Raw genomic sequence first — 20,442 nt, 5'->3', positions numbered from 1 at the left:
CTGTGTTTCTTTCTTGAGGCTCAGTGAGAGGATTCATTCCCTTATTCGTTCTGGTTCTTGGTAGAATTGAATTCCTTGTGGTTATAGGACCGCAGGTTTCTGTTTCCTTGCTGGCTGAGGGCCATTCCCAGCTTCTTCTAGAGGCTTCCCGAATTCCTTGGCTCCTGTGTCAAAACCCTCTTAAACTTTGAATCTCTCCCTCTTCTTCTTCTGTCTCATCTCTCTTGGACCACAGCCAAGGAAGATTTTCAACTTAAGGGCTCATGTGTTAGGTTGGGCGCACTTGGATAATCCAGGATAGCCTCCCCATCTCAAGGTCCGTACTCTTAGTCACATCGGCAAAGTTCCATTTGCCATGTAAGGCAACACAGTCACGGGTTCCAGGAATTAAGGTGTGGGCATCTTTAGGAGAGACATTATTCTACCTGCCATTCCCTAACCCTCAATAAACTAGAGCTTAATAGTTTGAGAAATACTGCTCTAGAGGCATCAAAAGGACTGACTTTTTGGCAGGAAAGACACTAATTCTTTGGGGGCAGTGACAACAGTCAAAGCCCTGGATGAGCAGGAGACCAGGTGTAAGCTGGATTCCTCCATGTGGTTGGGGATGGAGGTACAGAGGAATAAGGTTTCAGTTATGGATTTACTTTCTTGCCATACCAGCGTATGAATCAGGTAGGCTTTTGGATTGGGCTGGTCTGTCAAGATCTTCTGCCTCGTAATGTCTGAAGGGAGAGGGAGGGACAGTTACTGTACCAGGGGCTTTTCACAATCCCCTGATATAATGGTCACTCTAACTTGTGAAGGTGAGTGCTGCATTGGAACCTATGTGTGATGGATTCATTTGCTGTCCCACCCACGTCCCTCTTACCATGCTGGTGAACCCATCCTACAGCAGCCATGTGCTAACAGCTCACAGCTTCCCTAACAGCTAATGGGAGATGACTCAGCTGTGAGGTCAAGCCTCCCCAACACACACACCCACACATACCCACACACATACACGCGCGCGCACACACACACACACACACACACACACCTTCCCAACCCACAGAAGTCTGGCCTTCTTGCCTTGTGGTGAGAAGATTTCTGTGATATCACTTATGCCTCAGAGTTTTCTATGGATCACGTCTGGCATTTTCTGAGACCACATCCTTGCTCTGCTCTTTCCTTCACTTTTCTGCTTCCCTTTGTCACTTACAAGTTTTTCCTGAATAAATCAATAAATCACATGTCCCCAAAACTTTGCCTCAGGCTCTGCTTCCAAGGAACCCAACCGAAAATATGATAATGTTAATTTGTATCTGGGGACCCACAAAATGGAGGCCACTTCAGTGGACCTGCCCACATCACAAATCTGAACCTAAGTCAGCCTGCATTTATGGGAAGCACTTGTCAAGGAAACTTAACAAACACCGATCACAGTCCTCCAACTCAGCTTTAACTAGCTTACCTTACCCTAGAAAATAAGACCTGCTTGCCTTATCAGGAAATCCCCAATGTCCTAGCCATCGTGTCCTGTTACACAATACCTCTACTAATGCTAACACTCGCTCTTGCCCAAAATCCCCTGGGAAGATTCATCCACTGCTGTGAGGCACTGCACTGTCCCAATCCATGTCTCCCTCACTCCAAAGTTCTTGCTTTTTGCAGGTTCCTGGCCTAGAATCAGATGGCACCAAGAAAAATCCTGGAGAAAATGACGCACCTCGTGCACATCCCCTTCGAGGTATGTGGTTGAGCAAATAAAAGGAGGCTTGATTGTTTATCTGCAAGAGTGAGGGTGGGAATTCTATGCAGGATTCTAAAGACTTCATCTGTGGAAAAGAATGAGAAGCTGAGAATATAGTGCAAAGGCAATGGTCCTCTCCAGTGCAAGTTCCCTGGGGGCAAGGACTGAGTCCCCGGAGCCTAGCACAGTAGCTGACACACGGCAAATCTGCTGCTTCCTGAATAAGTGACTAAAGTGGAGACGAGCAATAATAGGTAAGGTCTCTGTGAACCAGGATTAGCAGGGTAAGCAGGAGAAAGTTGGGGAAAGAGCGTCTGTTTTCAGTAACACGTGCTGCTTGGTGCCCTCCCAAACTCCTCTGTGATAACGCTTCCTGGAACCTGCTTGTGGTTCCCAGGAATCTGTGGACATAGTCCCTCACCTGGGAAAGGGGCACTTCTGGTCAACCCTTCCTCCACAGCCTGGAAAGAGCACCAGCAGCCTGCTCTTTTACCTGGCACGTGTCCTGCCTGTAAGAGACCTAGTGTAGCTTTAGGTTAGGCTTCATTTATGTTATTAGCATGCTATTTATTTATTTCTTTAATATGAAATTTATTGTCAAATTGGTTTCCATACAACACCCAGTGCTCATCCCAACAGGTGCCCTCCTCAATGCCCATCACCCACCCTCCCCTCCCTCCCACCCCCCATCAACCCTCAGTTTGTTCTCAGTTTTTAAGAGTCTCTTATGGTTTGGCTCTCTCCCTCTCTAACTTTTTTTCCCTTCCCCTCCCCCATGGGTTTCTGTTAAGTTTCTCAGGATCCACGTAAGAGTGAAAACATATGGTATCTGTCTTTCTCTGTGTGACTTAATTCACTTAGCGTAACACTCTCCAGTTCCATCCACGTTGCTACAAAGGGCCAGATTTCATTCTTTCTCATATTAACTTATACAATAAAACACCAAGAATTAACCCGTTTTACTTTAGTGCTTAGTAAGTACTAAAACAAATAGACCCTATATATGGTTTCCCTCTAGGCAGCAAAGCCCTGGAGAGTCGAAAATAAGTCTTCACCTTGGACTCCCCCATCGTGCCGGCCACATCGTAGATGCCCAAATACGTATTCATCTGAATGGTCTTGGACTCTTAGGTAGTCATGGCCCAGCCTGAGATCTTTCTCCAAGGATTATCTAGAATTAGAAAAAGAGACTTTGAGGCAGAGAGTGTTTCTGACAACACGCGTCACTGGCTAGCCTTGGGAAAGTAATGGGAAGCTTTGGCAACCTCCTTCAGAGGCTGGACCCCAAGCCCCACTAGTAATGTAGGTAAAAAGCATGTGACTCAGAAAGTAGCAAAATCATGGAGCAGCATGCCAAGTTGAGAATCATTGAAGCAAGTGGTGTAAATGATGAAATTGAAAAGACAGAGACCTTTTTAGAAAAAGTCACGGTATGCAGAAGTGATAGCGCTGAGAGCCAGGTTTGGGTGGAAATGACAAGACCTCCCCAGTCCCCTTGCAGGAGGGCCTCGGTGAGTGGCTTTTATATGCCCTTTTAAGTTGCTGCAAGAGCCGCCTGCTGGATCAGCTAAGGCTGGAAGTTCCTTGTGATGGTTTGTAACACAGTCGAGGTTCCCACATCCTCTCTGTACAGGCTGCTCCTCTGGTCAGATAAAATGCACCCCGGGTGCTCCACAGTTCATTTGTTTATGTTTTCCTCCCTTTACTGCCCTTGTTCTTTTGCTCTTCCAGAATCCCAGGTTCTTGCTCACCTCTCATTGAACAGGAAACTTTGTTTCCTCTCATAGTGTTTGCTGCTTCCTCTCTGTGCTGGTTTCCAGCCAGTGAGAAGCCCAACCCGTTACTGGTTTGTGGTGGGTGCTGGGCAGCAGACAGCTTGACTTGCCCGGTGTTCTCTCCTCCCCCACTTGCCTGAGAGGAGTGTTTCGGTCGGAGTTCCCAAATGTCTGCTAAACCGCAGGGTGTTTTCCGTGACTGACACCTTTCCAAGCTGGGACATCCTTCCCTATATCACTCAGTGTGGGTGGAGAGAGGAAAGGAGCTGCTATCTTAGACATGCCCCATCCATGCCGGGTACTGGTCTAGGTACCCAGTGGAATGGCTGGAATTCTCACAGCCACCTGGTGGACTCAGTGCGGTCCTGACTTTGCAAATCGGGGAGCTCAGATTTGCCCGAGACGCAGCTAGGATGCTCAAGAGCAAGGGCTCAAGGCTAGGTCCCTGGCCCCAGCATCCACATCCTTGAACACACCAGAGGGACTTTAGCTTCTCCCCCCACACCCCCCACCCCGCAGAAGGGAACTTGTTCTCCCCACTTCCCCTCTCCCCTAACTCCTGATTCATGAAGAAACTAATGAATTCATGATTTGTGAAGACTTTTGTCCTTGAGCTCTGCTCAGATAGGCTTTGTTTCAAAACACAGTGTTCATTCATGCCAGATTCTCCAGGGCACTTCCAATTTCATACAATTTTACAATTCTTAATAAATTCATTTTGGTACATTTATGCTAAGTATGATCTCATTTTATACCATCTTAAGGCATTCCATATGCAGAAATTCAGAAACTAGGGAAAAAAATTTCTCGGATACCATGCCCTGACTTTTGAATCAGAAAATGCTTCTGTCTCTGATGCAGACACCAAGACTGCAACACGATTGTCTTTGCTCATCTGTCGGCATTTTTTTAGGGAGCAAGTTCTGTGTTCCAGACCCTGGAAATGCTGTTGTGCATCCCTCACTGCGGCCCAGCCCCAGGATATTCCAGCACCTTTTCCAAACAGATCCTTGACCAAGCAATCTCAGCCTCCCTCCCCACCCCGCACCGCCATACTGAGAATCAAGAGGGTTTTCTCAACCTTGCTGCAGATGGAACAGCTGTTCCTGCCCTGAGACTCCCTTCTCCAACTCCCACCCATTTACATGTGGGGCAAAGCCCCAAGTGGACAGGCTGATTGCTATCTCTGGGTGCCAAAAAGAAAGTCCTGCGTGCCCCTCCCCAGTTGCCTGTCTCCGGCTGACTCCACTCCCTCCCTATGGATGGGGCTCCACACATGTTGCCTCCAGCCTCTCTGAAGCCCACTCTTTCCAAACCATTGAGTCATTTCCTCTCAGGGACTTTCTCATTAAAACCTTCCTGTTTGCTTTTGCTCTGGAGCTCCACTCCGAGTTGCTGTTTCCTTCTCTGTCCCCACTGAGCTGTAATTAATGGCCCAGCACCTTCCAGCCCTCCCTCCCGCTGCAGTGTTCCTTCCCACTCTCTTCTCTTGGCTGGAATCTCTACACCTTGTACGCATTTGTGCAAAGCCCCAGAGTTCCTAAAGCTGTGAGGAAAATGGGGGATACCGGTCTTGTCCTACAAAGTATTGCTTGAAGGATAAATTGGGAAGATGAGTGTCTACAAACAGGCACCAGGGAGCAAACCCTCTGACCAACAGCTTGTCCCAGATCTAACTGACACAGCAAACAGAGCGGTGGGGAATAATAACATTTGATTAATGCACTCTGAGCTGCACGACCCTGAGCAGCTGCTGAGTCCCCTGGAAGATGTCTGTGGTCTCTGTGAAGCCCCAGTTTGGAGTGTTGCAGGCACATCTGAGACCTGCTGACCCGGGGACAGTTTGCTGTGTGGTCAGCAGCACCAAGGCAGGACTGGATGGGGCAGAAGAGGCCAGAGGACATCGGGGCTTTCTGATTGAGTGATGGGGCGATGGGAAGAGAGTACAGAGAAAGAAAGGAAATGATCAGACTGAACATGGCACCTTTGTTCTTTCTTCAGGCTTATTTTTTCAGGGAGGCAATTCTCTGATCCGGGCACACAAGAACTGTTGTCTATTTCTCATTGCAGGTACAGCCCCAGATTATTCCAGCCCCTTCACCCAGTTTGTGGATCAAATGAAATGTCATGGGCTGTACTGAGAACAGTGCCCTTTTCACCCTGTGGGTATTTGATAAATGTTCACTGAAGCAAGTCAAACTGAAGTTCAAAAAGTATACGTGACAGAAAGGATAGACCATAAACTCATCTACTGACCCCAAACCTTCCACTGTCTATTCACTCATCACAACACCTATCACTAAGAAAAACCCATGGGAGATACTCCTGGGGTGATGGGCCACCCCTCAAATCCCATCATGTGGGCAGCCTCCTGGTCCAATAATGTGCGAGGCCCACATGGTCTAGTGCCTCCTAATGTGGCTTTGCAGAACTTAAAAACCAGCACACTGTCCCTTAGAAAACCTGCTTTCCAAGTATACTTATCATTGTTAATCATCACCAGTTTGGTGACTTGAACAGAAGGTGAGAGTTGCCTGGTTTTGGTCCTGGCTCCTGAACGTTCACTCTGATTCAGAGGAAGCCAGCCTCAGTCCTGCACAGGGTCACCGGCCTCCTCTGTGCTCCACCCGGTTCCCTCCTCTGTGGCCTGGGCATCCTGTGCTATAAATGATCCTGCCTTCTCCAGTCTTAGGTTTTCAATTTCTCCATTCCCACTGGCCTTCAATCTACTGACACGTTTCTTAACTCTTTGTTGCTCTGCCGGCTTCATAGAACCTTCCCTTTACATCCTGCAGGAGGCGCCACTCTCGCTGGGTAAAGGAGCAGTGTTCCAGTGTTTCCTTTACCTGGAACACACCTGAGTGGCAACTTGTCGCTGCTCACCTCCTTGTGCAAAGATGGGCACCATGACTGACTTCTACTTGCTGTCTTGTGTCCTTCCCCCACTGCCAACTCCTTACAAGAACCACCTCTCGTTCCTTATCCCTCCACGTGCAAAAGTCTTTGTTGACTTCTACCGTGAAGTCAGTGACCTTTTATTCTTCATCCTGCTTGCCCATCCTTAGCATTTGATACACCTGACTATCCTTTCCTCTGGAAACCTCCCCTTCCCTGGCCTTCCTGCTTCTTCTGTTCTTTCATGGCTCGTCCTCAGTCTCTGACTAGCTCTCTTTCCTTGGTCTTCTCTCTGAAATCTTGATGTTTTTGAATGCTGTGGTCTTAGCCCTCTTATTCTGGATAGCCCCTTCCCTGAGCAATCTCATTTACTCCCATGGCTTAGGCTAAAACTTATATACTGATGACTTTCTTTCCTTTTTATTAAATTAAAAATCTCTTATCATTGGGGCACCTCAGTTGGTTGAGCATCCGACTCTTGGTTTTGGCTCAGGTCATGATCTCATGGTTCATGAGATCGAGCCCTGCGTTGGGCTCTGTGCTGACAGCATGGAGCGTGCTTGGGATTCTCTCTCTCCCTCTCTCTCTGCCCTCCCCTGCTCTCGCTTGCTCTCTCTCTCAAATAAATAAATAAACCTTAACATATATATATTTTTAAAGTATCTTATAATTGCAAAGCATCACATGTACTGGTAAACAAATAACAAATAAGAAAATAAAAACACTATTTCCACCAACTAGAGATTACCACTGGTAATCTTATTGTATACCCTTCCAGAATTTTTATGTATTCTTACATATCTTTTTCAAAATGAGAAATATACTATTTTTTAAATTGTTACAGACTGTCTTGTAATTGCTTTCTCTAAGGTTAATAATCTGTAACTTTCCATGTCAATACATCTAATCTCATACCTGGTCCACCTTGTATTTCCTCAGTCATCCCCCATATGTCCTCTCTAGCTGGTTTGTCCAGTTAAGGACCAATTCAGGCATGAATATACACGATTGTCATTACATGGATATTTCTTAAGCTCTTTTGCCATAGACAAAAGACATGATGTCATGCTTGTTAAATGGATTTGGGCAATTATCTATAAAACATCCCATTTTCTCGATGTGACTAGTTCCTTTTCTGTGTTTCTCTAGAGCTTGTTTCTCTAACCCACTTAATTTTTCATAAAATGGAAGTCAAACGCAAAGTCATAATGAATTCAGGTTAAACCTTGTTATCTAGATTGTATCATAGGAGATGTGAAATTCATACTGCATTTTGTCATAAGATAAGTATGTTCTGACCGACCCACCATTAGGGATCCTAGCATTTGAACTTTAGGCAAATGGCAATCTTACCCTTCCATTGTAGCATTAAGTTTTCACCCTTGTGACTGGAAGGTAAACTGGGTGGTATTATTTTGGCAATACTATACAAATGTCTGGTGCCCCAATAACCTTATGCCGAAAGCTTTTAACACCAGTTTATACCTGAGTCAATAACTCCACTAAGAGTTTAAAGTGATTATCAACTAGAGTTCTTCGTAGGATATGGATAACACGTTTTAGCTAATTAAAGGTTAATTAAGAACATTTTTATGAAGAACCTATTTCCTGAGGTGTGGGCAGGACTACCAGTATTTACAGCCATAAATACTGACAATCATCATTCTGCTGGTTACAGGAGAACCAGCTTCGATGAGGTAAAGTGAAAAAGAATGAGTTCTGGAGTCAGAAAGACCAAAGTTCAAAATGTAGGCTCTGCTTCTTACTGATTGTGTGAAATTAGACAAAGTCACCTGGCCTCTGAGCCTCAGTTTCTTCACCTGTAAAACAAGGAGAGTAATAGAATTTACCTCATAGGCTATTTTAAAGATTAAATGCTGAAATGTAATTAGCACAGTGTTGGCAAGAATATAACCTCAGTAGTCTTTTGTTATTAAGATCAGCGATCCTAGCTGCCTGTGGTAGGCAGGATCCCCCAGTGTGGTGCCCGTCTAATCCCCCTGAGTTCAGAAGGACCTCTGAATACAGTGAAATATCACCCCCATGGTTATGTTATATTATATGGCAAAAAGGGAGCTTATCAGGGTGGACCTGACCTGGTCAGGTAAGCCCTTTAAAAGCAGAGAGCGTTCTCCACTGGTCACAGAGAAGTCGGAACAGTACATTCCAGCTGGCCTGGAAAAAATTAAAAACATCCATGTGGTGAACGGCCTATGTGGCAAGGAGAGCCACTGGCCTCTGGGAGCTGAGCATGATTCCCAGCTGACAGCTGGCAAGAAAATGGGGAACTCATTCCTGCAGCCACAAGGAACTGAATTCTGCCAACACCTTGAGTGAGCTCCGATGAGAACCTCGAGTGTCAGATGAGAGCTGCAGCCTGACCCTGACTGCAGCCTTGTGAGACCCTGAGCTGGGATCCCGTGAAGCTGTGCTTTGGATCCTGATCCACGAAACTCTAAGATAATAAATTCGCGTTGCTTTAATCTGCTTAGTTTGTGGCAACTTGTTCACGGCAATAGAAGACTAAAATCCCAGCTAGAGTTAATCACCACTGCTTCTGCTGTTCTTGCTGTGCCCATTCCTGTGGCTAATGGCTGTCCTCTAAAGCAAGACTTGATTGCATAAATCATGACATTGCAAGAATGACGAGAGGTGTCATTCTTCAGTACAAACCCCTTAGAATGTAAATATTCTCTCTGGCTTCTACTGCTAATGGACTGGCGGTGGTCATGGGGAGGGATGGTTTATAGACCTTTGTGGCTTTAGAAAGGAACAAAAATATCATCAGGGCTGAGTCTTTCCTGGAAGACTCAACTCCTTATGCAAAAGCTCTTTTCTTCATGGGTTCCTGTTTGACACTGCAAGTCTCTACAAAGGGCTTAGGTGAATCTGAGGCCAAACTCATCCAAATGACCTGGTGAATAGCTTAAGTCCTCAGTGAGTTTACAGTATGTTGGGAAAAGCAGACATCATACAAGCCACAAAACTTACCGTTAGAAGTCGTATTGTGTGCCTTAAAGAAAAAAACATTGAATTATGAAGGCTTTCCTGAGGAAATAATCCTTGAGACGAGATCAAAAGGATGAATAGGGGTTGACTGGGCAAAGGGATGATGATGATGATGATGATGGTGATGGTGATGAGCATTCCCTGAGGGTAGGAACAGCTCATGGAAATGTCCTGAGGCAGGAAGGGTCATGGCAATTTTAAGGAACCTTAGGACCGATGAGCTAGCAAGAAGAGTTGAGGGTGGAGAGGTAGGGAGGAGCAAATCTTTCAGGTCCTGTTAGGCAATGCTAAGGATATCCGTCTCAGTCGGGCTTTCTCTTAAAAAAGACCACCGTGGCTGTGATGGATTATATGGAGCAGGGACAGGTGCAGAAAAACTAGTTAGGAAGCAATTGTAGCAATCCAGACAGAAGGTCAGGGTGGCTGTGACTACGATCATGGCGGTGGAAGAGAACTTAGATAAAACAAATTTAATTCAGGGATTTTTAATTTTTCCAGTTTTTAAAAATTAAGAAAACATTTTCCGATCATCTCTATCATTCCATGGAGAAGTCACACTCATTCATTTACTTATTTGATAAATATGTGTATTGTGTTATTATGTGCCAGGCATAATTCTGGGCATGGGAATAGAGTAACGAATGAAAAAAGGGCAAAAATCCCTGCTTCCAAGGAGCTTTCGAGTAAGTTAGATAATAAGCAAGAAAAATAAGGAATACGTAAAATATATTTGATAGCAACAAGTGCTAAGGAGAAAGTTAAAGTTGAAAAGGGAGGGGCGCCTGGGTGGCTTAGTCGGTTAAGCGTCAGACTTCAGCTCAGGTCGTGAACTTACGGCTTATGACTTTGATCCCTGCGTTGGGCTGTGCTGACAGCTCAGAGCCTGGAGCCTGCTTTGGATTCTGTGTCTCCCTCTCTCTCTGCCCCTCCCCTGCTCACTCTCTCTCTCTCTCTCTCTGTCTCAAAAATAAATAAACATTAAAACAATGTTTTTAAGTTCAAAAGGGAGCAAAGGGTGTGTTAGAAGATCATATTATATATGTCCAGACAAGATCTCACTAAGAAGGTGACATTGGAGAGATGATCTGAAGGAGGTTAGGGGATCAAGGCATGCAGCTATTGGGGGTGGGGTGGGTCAGGGAAGAGGACTCTAGCCAGAGGGAACAGCAAGTACAAAGCCTCTGAGGTAGGAATGTGACTGCTGTTTTCCAGAGGGCAATTATGGCTGGAGAAGAATGGGCAGAGGAATGTATCAGTCATCTATCTCACAAGAATGGTGAGTAACAAACAACCTTAGAACCTCAGTGGCACACAATCATTTAGTTTTACTCATGAGTCTAAAGATCACTGGGGTGGTTCTGCTGAGATGAGCTGAGTTTGTCAAGGCTCACTCAATGCCTATGCAGTCAGCTACAAGTCAGCACAGTTTTGTTGATCTTGTCTGGGCTCCCTCACACATCTCAGTCTTAGATAAGACAACTGGATTGACTTAGCTCTGCTCCATATGTCTGTGCGCCTCGCATCTTCCAGTAGGTTGATGTTCTGTTCTTATGTCATAGCAGGAGTGTGGAGGGAGGAGGAGGAGGAGAGAAAGGAAAAAGAAAGTAAGAAGAGAGGAAAGAGAGAAAGAGGACAAGAGAAGGGGAGAGAGAGAGAGAAAGAGAGAGAGAGAGAGAGAGAGAGAGAGAGAGAGAGGAGATGGGGAGGAGGGAGAGTACACAGCGCACACAAAACCTCTTAAGGTCTGGGTTCAGAACTGAAACAATGGCACATTCTATTGACCAAAGAAATTCATAAGACCAGCTTAGTTTCCAGGGATGGAGAACAAATCCCACTTCTTTTGGGGGAGACTGTCGAAGTCACACTGCAAAGGGTATGAGTATAGTGAGGGATGGAGAATTAGGACCAGATGTCGTGAGTCTGCCACATTACACTAGTGGGAGATAAAGTCAGAGAAGTCATGGGAATCTAGATGGTGTGAGGCCTTGCAGGCCAAAGTAAGTCCTTTGGCTTTTGCTCTGAGATGAGAAACAAATGGAGGGTTTCCAAGAGACGAGTGATACAGGCTAACTTCTATTTTCATGGAATCACTCTGGCTGTAAGGTTAAGAATAGACTGAAGTGGGGAAGGAGACAGTGAGGAGGCTACCACAGCAATCCAGGCAAGAGGCAATGGTGGCTTAGCCTGGAAAATAGTAATAGTAGTGTTGAGAAGTGGTCTCGCATCTTGGCTCATGGAGGAGGGAATGAACACCAACATTTTGGTATTTTCTTCATATGAAGAGAAATGCAGGGGAGGAAGGTTTCTCCTCTCTGTCTCCTCCCCATTGAGCACCCCTTCTCAGACAAAAAAAGACAAATGTGATAGGCAAGAGTCTGACATTTCCTGGGACATGCTTTAGTAATGGGCAGGGACTTACTCTGTCTGCTGAGCAAAACCAGTCCAGAATGTTCCCTTCACTGGAAGTGTGCTGCTAGATAGCGGGCTCCTACTCTATCCCCTGGTAGTTGAGGGTGTGAGGCAGCCCTGGTCCTCACAGGTGCCTGGTGAATGAACTTGGGTTGATTCTGCATACCCAACTCTCAGATACACACTGAGTTGAGCAGGTCTCAAGGTCTGGTTGCAGTGGGAGTAAGAGGCTTCATTCGACCTCAGCCTTGTTTCTTTGCATTCAGAATCTTTGGGTCAGCCAGTGCCCCACTTAGCTCCCTTTGTATGAGTTCCCCCACTGGTGACAAGAGAGGTGAGTCACAGAACCTGAAGACCTAACATCAACATCAAGCTCAACTGAGTATTTGCTGCCATGTTAACCCTTGGCATAGTCTTCCTTTCTTTTTTTCTGGTTTTAGGTAGTCTTTCTTCATCCCTCTATCCCTTTTTCTGAGCCATATTTGAAAGAATGTGAAAGTACATTTTTATTAGTGATGCCTCCCTTAGTTTCAAGTAACAGAAACACATTTAAGCTCTCTTAAAGACAAAGCTAGAATTTGTTTTGAAGAAACAAATTTGTCTCAAGACCCAAGGGCAGATACATAGTAGACTTCATAAATAAACTACGGAGTGCATGGGTGGCTCAGTTGGTTAAGCGTCCAGCTCTTGGTTTTGGCTCAGGTCATGATCTCATGGTTTGTGGGTTTGAGCCCCACATCGAGCTGTCAGCACAGAGCCTGCTTGGGATTCTGTCTCTCCCTCTGTCTCTGCCCCTCCCCTGCTCTCTCTAAATAAATAAATAAATAAATAAATAAATAAATAAATAAACTTATTTTAAAAATTAAAAAAAAGAGAAACTACAGCCAGAGCTTCAAATGCAGTCAGGACTTTCCCTTCCGTCCCTAGAGGAGGTGAACACACACCCTAGTTTGCACAGAACTATCCTGGTTTACATCTGCCAGATGTAAACAACAGGCAGAAACCACACAGTGACTTAAATAAGGGAAGCTTAATATAAATATTTTTAAATTTTTGATAAAAGAGCAATTATAAGATATAGGGAAACTCTATGTGGTATCCTAGGGCCAAGGGAGAGCACCTAAGGAGAGACAGATATGAAAGGGGACCCCCTTCCCAAGGCTGGAATTGCAACCATTGGATGGCAGAGAGATTTGCCCAGACCAGAGCTGGTCTGCAATCCGTGAGCAAGCAGGAAGCAACTCTCTGGGGCACAGGTTGGGCATAGAAAATCTGCAGCCAGTGGTCTGGCACAGGAGCTTGAAGAGAGAGTGGGGTGCCATTGCAGACAGGAGGCTTGGAATATACCATGTCCATGTCAAGACGGCCAGGTGATCACTGACCAGGTTGGGGCTGTAAAGTCACCAAGGGACCATGAGTTCTGAGCCTGTGGCTGGGATAGAGTACCACCAACTGACAATGCGGCTGCCAGAACCAGCAGGAAGGCCCCTTCCTCCTGCATTATCCCTCTAGTACCCTCTCCTGAGAAACCTCAACAGGTGTTCTTTGTAGGGGAGAAATGCTTTAAAGGAATTCCATTTGTTATTGTGGAACCTGTATGGAAGGGTGAATTCGGATCTGAGAGACAATAAATTGCTAACTGATGCAGCTCTCAACAATACCCGGGTACGAATGATTAATTCCCAGAATAGTCAGATTCATAGAGAAAGAATGTAGAAGAGTAATTACCAAAGGCTGGGAGCATGGGGGAATTGGAGAAGTATTGTTCACTGGGTAGAGTTTCAGTTTGGGACGATGAAAAGGTTCTGGGGATGGATGGTGGTGATGCACAACAATATAATATACTGAATGCCACTGAATTACACATTCAAAAAGGATTACAATAGTAAATTCTACATTGTACATATTCTATCACAATTACAAAAAGTTAATTCATGGTCACTGTATTTGTCTCTCACCTCTGCCCCACTCTGATATTGACTTTCTTCTTCGTTTCTCTGTTTCTCTTCGACACCCTGGAAAATGTGGCTGCCGACAGCTCTTGACCTAAAACAGCTCTTCTTTTCTCAAGAAAGCAGCCACACTGAGTCTGGCTCTCACAAGTCTGTCTTGCAAATTCTCATGTAAGTTCTGCAGCTGCTTTGGTCCAGTGCTCATCTTGGCCATTGGGCCAGTATCACCTGATACAGACGACTTTGCAGAAGTGTTTGTGTGTGGTGTTAGGGGTAGGATGGAAGAGGGAGAGGAAACTGTAGTGACAAAACAAGGGAAATCTGCTATAATCATTTAATGGCTCCCCTTCTCTCCCTTCCAGAGTTTTAACTAAATAGGGAAGCCAGGCAAATAAGTAAATAAGTAAATATTTTAAAATTCACATTAAGAGGGAAACCAATAAGTAAAATAATGCCAGATGAGTCAAATATTTTTCCTCCTTTCCACCTGTGCTAGTGGTCTGAATTAATAATAGAGGCATACGGCCGAATAATCAGAATTATTCATCAAGCTAATTAACCATATATAGTTTTCTAAGTAGCCACAAAATGGTGGAAATCTTTATTCATACATATATAGTGAGATTTACAAATGTGTTGTGGTTGTTACAGTGATTATCATTTTTTATCTTTGTAGGCACAACTTCTTGAATTGATATATATTCCCATCAGGTGCTTCAGAGAAGCACTGACCTTTTTCTCGACAGGCAAAAATGTGCATTTTGGCACCAGATTATCGGATGGAAAAATACAGGCATTTTCCAAGCCCTAAACACAGAGTGTGCCATCTATTAGTTTGGATTTCTTCCTTAACTATCATCATACTAATATGTGGTGGTTTTTCCAAGAAGAAATGAATCCAAATCTATTTTCGACTCAGAATCCCGGAAGCCTGGGTTTTATCACTGGCTGGTCACAGATGCACTGAAAATGGGTAAGTCACCTCCATCTTTGTCTGAATTTCTCCATCTGGCAAATGTAAATTCTGACACTCGCCATCAGATAATGTTTGCAAAATGTTTGATGGTCCTTGCTGGTAGACAGTATGTAATTGCAAACAGTTGGATCATTTTTTTTTTCTGTCCTAAAAATTCTTCTCTTTTTCTAGAAACTATTTTTAAATTAAAAATGTCACTTTTAAAGTATGGGCACATGGCAATAAAATCCAGTTGGTACTAGAGAGTAATTTTTTTAAAAAGTAAAGGTCTTTCTCTATGGCATTCCCCAGAAGTAACAGCTTAAGAGTTTCCTATTTTTAATCCTTCTGAGGCGAACCTCCGCAACAATAATTTATTATCCCTTTATTTTTGATGTATCAGCTTCAAAGTATAGCTGATGGGCCCCCTTATGAAAGATGAGGAGCTTGGCTCATTTACACTTTCCTTCAACAACCACTGCCAGATATATTTCATTTTTTTATTATTCCTTTAGATGCGTCGATAGCTTTGTACAATGTATTCAACCTTCCATTTCTTGATCCATCAATTTTAGGCAGGATGTCAATACTTCCCTCTAAGTTAATGAGAGATTTAACAGCCCTACCTTTCCCTCCTCCTCTCTTGGTCACAGTATCACAGAGTCAGTTCATCATATAGTTAATTTACATGGTCAAATGTATAGAATTTATTATTTCTGATATAATTAATTTTGGTGTGTTTTGGCCATGTATTAAGTCTAAAAACAGCCAGAATTTATAATATTTTAATTAGATGAATACTATTGATTATACAATTTCATTCCATTCAAATAAAAAAAATATTTATTGACTGCATATACAGTACCAGCACTGTGCTAAGTGCTAAAGATACATCAATGCACAGAACAGAGGAAAAAAAAAAAAAAAAAACCTGCCTTCGTAGAGCTTACCTTTTAATGTATATGTGTGGACTCAGAGAAAAAGTGATGAAACTATTTCATTTAACCTGTGCTGATAGAAAAAGAAATGCCCAGGGGCACCTGGCTGGTCCAGTAAGTAGAGCATGTGACTCTCAGTCTCAGGGTTGTAAGTTCAAGCCCCCATGTTGGGCATGGAGTCTACAGGAAGGAAGGAAGGAAGGAAGGAAGGAAGGAAGGAAGGAGGAAATGTACAGATGTAAATTGGGAGGAGGAGGGAGAAATAGAGGAAGCAGGGCACTGAATTTTTATAATGCATTATTATCATATGCCTTCACTTTCTTACTAAAATAATAATTTAAAATTTACAAAAATTTAGAAGAAATGTACTTCTTCTTGAAGCTATTCTTTCCAAGGCCTCCTCATTTGCTAATGTAGTTTGGGTTGCTAATTTGTGAAACCTGGTTTTCAATATCATTTTGCTGGGTTTTTGTTGTTGTTTTTTACTGCATGTATTTTTGTATTTTTTTCCAATTTTACTTTGTATTAAGCAGTTGGGCTTGGGCAATTGTTATTTGTATGGCTTGCCTTTCTCTTTTCTTTATCCTTCTGTATAAATTCTAAAATTATTATTTCACGAAGCATCATATTTCATATAAGGACATTATTTTTACCATTTTACTCTCCCATTTCATTGATAGTTTTTACTGGGTATAAAATTATTTGTTCAAAATCAATTTCCATTAGAACTCTGAATGTGTTTCTCTCTTATCCCAATGGAAAAGTTTGATGTCAATCTGATTTTCACTCCAGCAAGGCTAACTTGTCCTGCTCACTCACCACCACATAAGCATGAAATATTTTTTTTTAATTTCTTTTAATCTTTATTTTTGAGAGAGAGAGAGAAAGAGTACAAGCGGGAGAGGAACAGAGACAGAAGGAGACACAGAATCCGAAGCAGGCTCTAGGCTCCCAGCTGTCAGCGCAGAGCCCAACACGGGGCTCGAACCCATGAACCGCGAGATCATGACCTGTGCTGAAGTTGGATGCTTAACCGACTGAGCCACCCAGGTGCCCCATGAAATATTTTTGTCTTTAACCTTGGCTTAAACACATTTCACAAGGATGTATTTAAGTGTGAACATTTTTTATATTAATTGTGCTGGGTACCTCCAAGTTGCTGACATTCATAAGATTCTTATTTGTCTTCAGCTATGGAAAAATTTCCTCTATTATATTTTGGGATAAATTCTTGACCTTTTAAAAATCATACTGATTAGATTTATGCCCTTTTCTATTACTTCTCCATATTTTTTTCATTCTTCTCATAATTCACTTCTCTGTTTTTTTGCTCTATATTTTGGGATACTTATCTAACGAGATGGATCACTGGTAAATTCTACCCAACATTTAAGGAAGAAATTATACCAATTCTCTACCATCTCTTTCAGAGAATAGAAGCAGAAGGAATGTTACCTACCTCATTCTATTTGGCCAACATAACCCTAATTCCAAAATCAAAGACATTATAAGAAAAGAAAACTGTAATATTCCTCACGAATATAGATGGAAAAATCCTCAACAAAATACTAGAGAATTGAATTAAACAATGTATAAAAAAGAATTATATACCAAGAACAAGTGGGATTTATCCCAAGTATGTAAGGCTGGTTCAACATTTAAAAATGAAGTAATGTAATCATATCAAGAGGCTAAAGAATAAAAATCACATGATCATATCAATAAATGCAGAAAAAACATTTGGCAAAATCCAATACCCATTTGTGATCAAAAATGCTCAGTAAACTAGAAATAGAGGGGAACTTTCTCAACTTGATAAAGAATATCTACAGAAACCCCTACAGTTAACATCATACTTAATGGTGATAAACTTCAATATCAGATACAAGGAAGTTCCCTCTCACCACTGCTTTTAAACATTGTAATGGGATTCCTAATTAAGGTAATAAGACAAGAAAAAGAAATAACAGATATAAGGTGGAAAGGAAGAAATAAAACTGTCTTTGTTTGCGGAGGACATGATTGCCCATGTAGAAAATCAGAAGGAATAAATAAGAAAAAAAAAAAAAACCCTAGAATTAATTAAGTGCTTATCATAAGGTTTTAGGATACACAGTTAATATTAAAAATTCAATCACTTTTCAGTATACTAGCAATTAACAAGTGGAATCTGAAATTAAAAACAATACCATTTTTATTAGCACTCCCCAAAATGAAATACTTAGGTGTAAATCTAACAAAAGCTGGATAAGATCTTTATGAGGAAAACTACAAAACTCTGATGAATGAAATCAGAGAAGAATTAAATAAACTGAACTAATGGAGAGATATTCAGTATTGTCAAGATGTCACTTCTTCCCAACTTGATGTGTAAATTCAATACAATCGAAATCAAAATCCCAGCAAATTATCTTGTGGAAATGGATAAATTGATTCTAAAATTTATAGAGAGGCAAAAAGCTCAGAATAGCAAACACAATATTGAAGGAGATGAATAAACTCAGAAGACTCACACTAGCCAACTTTAGAATTTACTATACAGTTACAGCAGTCAAGACAGTGTGGTATTGGTAAAAGAATAGACAAATAGATCAATGCAACAGAATAGAGAGTCAATGAATATATGCAAGTAGATATAGTTAGATGATGTTTGGCAAAAGAGTAAAAGCAATATAGTAAAATGTAGTCTTTCCAATAAATGGTGCTGGACCACCTGGATATCCACAGGCCAAAAAAAAAAAAAAAAAAAAAAAGGAATCTAGACACAGACCTTATACTATTCACAAAAATTAACTCAGAATAGACCAGAGACCTAAATGCAAAAACAAAACTAAAAAACTAGAAAATAATAGGAGAAAACATTGATCACCTTGGGTATTGCAAGGACTTTTTGGATATGACACCCAAGGCATGATCCATGAAAGAAATAATTGGTAAGCTGGACTCCATTAAAATTAAAAACTTGACTTCTGTGAAAGACAATATCATGGGAATGAGAAGACAAACCACAGCCTGGGAGAAAATATTTGCAAAAGACATGTCTGATAAAGGATTGTTATCTGAAATGTGCAAGGAACTCTTTAAACTCAACAATAAGAAAACTAGCAACTGGATTTAAAAATGGCCAGAGACTTTAACAGACACCTCACCAAAGAAGATATGCAGATAGCAAATAAGTATATGAAAAAAATGCTCCACATCATATATTATTAGGGAAATGAAAATTAAAACAACGAGATACCACGACATACCTATGAAAATGGCTAAAATCCACAACACTAACAATACCAAATGCTGATGAGGATACAGAGCAACCGAAACTCTCATGTACTGCTTGTGAATTCAAAATGGTACAATCACTTTAGAAGACAGTTTGGCAGTCTTTTATAAAACTAAACACTCTCTTTCCATATGATCCAGCAATCCTGCTCATCGGTATTTATTCAAAGGAGTTAAAAAATTATGTCCACACAAAAATGTTGTGCACAGATGTTTACAGCATCTTTATTCAGTGCCAAAATTTGGAAGCAGCAAAGATGTTCTTCAGTAGATGAATGGGTAAATAAACTGTGGTACATCTAGACAATTGATATTACTCAGTGGCAAAAAGAAACAACTTATCAAGCCATGAAAAGACACAAAGGAAACTTAAATGATATTACTAAGTGAAAGAAGCCAATCTGAAAAGGCTATATACTGCATGGAAACCATATGACATCCTGAAAAAGGCAAAGTTATAGAGACGTGAAAAGATCAGTGGTTGCCAGGGGTTTGGGGGCAGGGAGGGAGGGATGGATAGGCGCGGCAGTGAAAATACTCTGTATGATACTATTCTGATAGATGTATGTCATTATACATTTGTCCAGACCCAGAGAATGTACAACATCGAGAGTGAACCCTGATGTAAACTATGGACTTTGGGTGATTATGCTGTGTCAGTGTAGGTTTATCAGTTATAACATATGTATCACTTTAGTGGGAGATAATGGGGGAGGCTATATATTTGTGGGGGCTGGGAGTATATGGGAACTCTCTAGACTTAAAATTGCTCTTAAAATATTGTCTTTATTTAAAAATTATGCTAATTCTAAGAAGCCAGCCTCAGAAGACCAATATTGTATGATTCCACTGATATGAAATGTTCAGAATAAGCAAATCTGCAGACAGAACGTAGGGGAGGGATTGCCTCGGGCTGGCAGAATGGTAGGTTTAGGGAGATGGAAAAAGGGTACACAGCTTCTACTCGGTAATGAAAACACTGTAAAATTGATTGCAGTGATTTGCACCAACTCTCTAAAAGCCACTTACTTGTATACTTCAAAAAATAAGATTGGGTCAGGAGGCAGTATTGAACAGGGTTTAAGAACATAGACTTTGGAATTAGGCTGACCTGAGTTTACTGACTTTACTACGTACTGGTTGTGTGACTTCTCACACAGTTCTCTCTGAATCTCCACTTCCACATCTGGAAAATACAAATAAAGTCATCACGCACACATGCACACACACACACACACACACACACACACACACACACACACACCTCAAAGAGTCTGGACAGTATCCTGAGGAACCAGGGCAGGGGAAGCCAAAGGTTCCCACCCTCTCCTCTGCAGCAGCACTCACCTCACTGACTGGGCGCCATGGCAAAGAGGCAGCTCCCTGTTGTCATCCTTGCCACAGGGAGGGAAGACAGATCAAATTCAGTGAGACACCAACTGATTGTCACCTTCTCTTGGCCCTTCCTTTCTCTGTGAATTTGGTCAATACCAGACCC

At 42.4% G+C, this 20,442-nt stretch overlaps 1 protein-coding gene across 2 annotated transcripts in view; it reads left to right on the top strand.

Moving 5' to 3' along the window:
• Window positions 1–20,442, top strand: part of TSEN15 (tRNA splicing endonuclease subunit 15) — a 118,997-nt gene that overhangs the window by 82,812 nt on the left and 15,743 nt on the right. The window contains exons 6-9 of one of the 2 annotated variants that reach the window (XR_006295338.1): window positions 1,654–1,729; window positions 10,624–10,687; window positions 13,859–13,943; window positions 14,449–14,745. The gene's annotated coding sequence lies outside the window, so the exon portion shown is untranslated. The remainder of the gene's footprint in view (window positions 1–1,653; window positions 1,730–10,623; window positions 10,688–13,858; window positions 13,944–14,448; window positions 14,746–20,442) is intronic. The other variant, XR_006295339.1, reaches the window with a different exon arrangement.

This window comes from Prionailurus bengalensis, chromosome E4 (assembly GCF_016509475.1).
Source record: "Prionailurus bengalensis isolate Pbe53 chromosome E4, Fcat_Pben_1.1_paternal_pri, whole genome shotgun sequence".
Lineage (NCBI taxonomy): Eukaryota > Metazoa > Chordata > Mammalia > Carnivora > Felidae > Prionailurus > Prionailurus bengalensis.
Note: the sequence above shows the minus strand (reverse complement) of the source record. Positions and strands in the feature narration are given on the sequence as shown.